We start from the raw sequence: 4,117 nt of genomic DNA on the forward strand, positions 1-4,117 counted from the left end.
AAAAGTCAACTGAATTTGTAACAATGACGAAGAGAATTTGCATATAATGAAAAAGACAGACGTATTAGGTCAAATGTTCATGCCTTTATGTCGACATAGATTATCTTTTAAGGCATTTAAATTATTTGGCATATTATTTTATGGTCAAACCACCACAATCATGCATTCTCAGATGCCCTTGATATTCTGGTTGAAATGTCCAAGGGATTAGATACGTTAATCATGTCAAGGTAAAAGAAAATGAAAGAAAGGGTAATTAAGTCAGAACCTTGAAAAGCAGCAGGTGTTGCCTTGGTTTATTTGATTTGATTTTATTTATTTTTATTTTTTATCTAACTTATAAATTTAAGATTGCTTTGTTTTTTTATTTAACTTATAAATTTAAGAGCACGTTTGCAGGCATGATTCGATATTCTTGTACAAGTGTCTACGGATTTTCTTTTATATTTTTCTTGATATAGTTTGCCGACGAATGTGACACACAATGCCTCAATCATTTACATAAAAGAATAAATAGATAAAATCCCTTACTCGTCGACCGTGTCTCTTCCTTCCCCTCTCTGTCTTTTTGTGTGTTAGAATCATCTCCAAGGTTTCACAGGGGTTACATAGCTAAAATATACAGCAGATGTTCCATAAATTTTGTAAGAAAATGTTTTTAAAATGATTGAAAACGTTTTTCGTAAAAGTGCTTTTAGAATCAATTCTTAGTAAAAATGCAAGTGAATCATAAAACAACTGCTTCATGCAAGATACACATAACTGGTTTTGTGAATGCAAATTTTCGCCAAAAGGGAAGGGTGTTTGCCAAAGGACCTTCGATGCCTAAGTAAAAAATAGTTTGAGAGAAACCGAATAAGAGGGAGTTTCAGTAGGAAAATAGTGATAACTGATCTTCTTATTTAACTTGACTATTTATAAGAGAGACCCATGTAGGCAGCCGGGAAGCGAGGTTGCAATCTATGCTAGGCAGACATTAGTGCTAACGGGGTACGGACCAAACTCCGTAATATCCTGTGATAGGTGCGATCTTTGGCAGGTTAATCTGTCGAAGCGGAGGACACCCAAGGGAGACTCCGAAGAGTCGACCCCTCCCTCCTTAAAACAAATATGGGAATAAGAGAGTAAAACACTGCAAGTCGTAGAATCACTGTAATGGGATTATGAGGAAAGATTGCACCACCCATGAAGTATAACAGAGCTGCCAGCCTGCCACATCTGGTCCCTCAACTTGTGATTCCCACAATTCAAAACCATAATTCCAATTTAAATGGTTGCATATGATCCCTGATAGATACAACAATTGGAATGGTTGCTTCTGAGTTCTCAATTCATCATCAACCATATAGATAATTTAGAACCCAGTATCAACCACGGTTTTACTCCTTTCGTTTCCAGTCCACACACCTCTTTCGAGCTTTTGGATAGTGATCTGGAAAAACATTATCAGGCCATTGAAGAATGCAAAATAAACCCAACTAGTACACTTATAAACAAAACAAACAGAAAACTCAGAAACTAATCAGTACACCTAATTAGTTTCTTAAATTGGCCTAAATATATGGACTTTTAGTTACCTGTCCTTCTCAAGTTTTTCATTAATCACAATGCTGACCTCGGCAGCAACACTGTTGCCAACATGAACAAGTACAAAAATGTTAGAAATGCTAATCCAAAACATATAATGAGAACTACAGTAAACGATCTGACAGTATAAATGACAGAAACCATGGATATATTTGAGATATAACTTTATACCTTAAACGAAATGTCAATGACAATAAAATTGTTCTGTAATAACACCATGTTCCATGAAGGATTAGAAGGCCATCTGCATGAGTTTAATAATTAAGACATAAGAAGGAAAACAAAAATGAAGTGACAGATATTCACAAAACATGTCCATGAATAAAGGAAAGAATTGAACCTTGAAATGAATCTCCAAATACTCTTTGAGATCATGTGTCCATCTCCGGAATCTGGAATGTTCCATACAAATCCAAATGCCCCTAGAAAGGAAACTGCTCCGATCACTTTCCCTCCTTTTCTGATCTTCCCATTTTTAGAAAATCTCTCTAGGAGTTCATTGTCGCTCGGCTGCTTTCCAGATACCCTTCATCTAGAGCAGACAATCGCATCGAGCCTGCCATCTTGAGCTTGTTGCTTAATACATCCAACACCCAGTAGATCTCTTCTGATTTAGGGTGTGCCTTGTCAGTAACTAGAAACTCATGACCTACATCTCCAATCTCGATTATGCTATATCCATGTAGCTTACAAATACTCGCATTAACCATTGCCTCTCTAATTGCTTTACCCTATCACACCTTCGTGTTGCAGCATACATATTTGCTAACAGCACGTAGGAGCACCTGCCTATTGCTTCTAAGTCAAATATATGGTCAGCCGCCCACTCTACCCTAATATCCATGAATGCTACAAGCATTAAACAGTGATCCCCATACAATTACATTTGGTTCACTATCCATCCTCTCAATAAGCATCTTTGCTTCTTTAGAAATCCAGCGCGCCTAAGAAGATCAACCATACAGCCATGGTGCTCAACTTTAGGAGCTATCTTATAATTTTGCACCATCAAATCAAAGTATTGCTTACCTTTCCCAACCAAACCAGCATGTGCACAAGCATGTAAAATTGAAAGGAAGGTTATGTATCTACGATGGCACTTGATTTTCTCATCTCAACAGAAAGCTTCATTGCAGATCCAGCCTGCCCATATGATGCCTATCCAGAAAGAATAGCGTTCCATGTCGCAACAGTTTTCTTATCCTTTTGATCAAACACTTCTCTTGTTGCTTCAATAGAACCACATTTTGCATACAGGTCTACCAAAGATGTACCAATAAACATATCCCAGACTATTCGAACCCAAATTTCCTATATTAACAGCACCCATTTGAGCACAAGCAGACAACAAGCCTAAAATCATGAAATTATAGGGCTTTGCATGCAAACAACACATTTCCCTGAAAAGATCAATTGCTTCATTTGAAAGCCCGTTAAAGGAAAAGCCACTTATCAAAGTGTTCCACACCACAGCATTCTTCTTAGGCTTTCCCTCAAACACTCTATGCATAATAGTCCAAACAGCCAAATTTGCATACAAATCAACCAATGCAGCTCCCCCTTTCACACTCAACCCAAAACTCACATATATCCTAAAAACTCATGAATCTCTCTCCCAAATTTCAAGTTTTCTGATACTATATATGCAAGTCGATATCAATGCCAAAGTTGCACCTTCATTCAGTCTAACCTCTCCCACTTCCACCATCTCCCTAAAACCATCAGATGCTTCAAAACCCATCCCGTTTCGAGCATAACCCATTTTCATAGTATTCCAGAAAACAACATCCTTCACTGTGAATCCATCAAACACCTGCCTTACACTCTCAATTTTTTGACAAACCAAGTTCAGCGAAGAACTACACAAAAACCTATTGAAATCAAACCCAACTCTCATAACTACACCATAAACCCAACTCTCACAACCACACCATGAACCTCCCTCCCTTTGTCTATAGCTGATTCACTTGCGCAAGCCTTCAACACAAAAGGGTAAGTAAACTTGTCGCCCAGGCATTTTCTTGCACCCCCATCGTGTTATAAATCGACAAAGCAACAAATGGGCTTTCAGATTAGGAACGTGCTTTGATCATGGAATTGTAAATGACGATGCTGAAGGGAAATATTAGAGATTTTAGGCATGGAATTTCAAATTTGACAAAGTAACAAACACAATTTATGATGGCCTCCAATTGGTTCTTCTTTGCCACCCAAACGGATGGTCTCCAATTTCTCTACACCTCTAGGAATGAGACGAAGGATGTACGAGCTTCAATGTTTTAAAAGGCGAAGGCGTAGGCAAGACATTTCATGAATAGACCTAAATTTTTTTAATATATATTAAGTATAATAATACTTTGTAAAATAAATATCCATTGTCAATCAAAAGTACACAAGTCACAAACAAGTTTAACCAGCATCACAAACACGTTTAACCAAGCAATCATATTACTCACCCAAGCAAGCATTCTTCAACTTCAAATTAATCAACAATCAAGCAATTGACCAAGCAATCAAATTAATCATCAAT

The 4,117-nt window shown here is 37.3% G+C and overlaps 1 long non-coding RNA gene across 1 annotated transcript; it reads right to left on the minus strand.

The window, feature by feature from the left end:
• Nucleotides 1-324: 324 nt before the first annotated feature.
• On the minus strand, nt 325-3,816 carry LOC103931277. The gene is made up of 4 exons (XR_007255093.1): nt 1,928-3,816; nt 1,759-1,831; nt 1,578-1,628; nt 325-1,432 (listed from the first exon to the last, which is right to left on the minus strand). It is a non-coding gene; the product is annotated as an uncharacterized LOC103931277 (long non-coding RNA).
• Nucleotides 3,817-4,117: the final 301 nt, after the last annotated feature.

Source organism: the organism of the source record quoted next, unplaced genomic scaffold (assembly GCF_019419815.1).
Source record: "Pyrus x bretschneideri cultivar Hongxiangsu unplaced genomic scaffold, Pyrus_bretschneideri_v1 Contig8, whole genome shotgun sequence".
Taxonomy (NCBI): domain Eukaryota; kingdom Viridiplantae; phylum Streptophyta; class Magnoliopsida; order Rosales; family Rosaceae; genus Pyrus; species Pyrus x bretschneideri.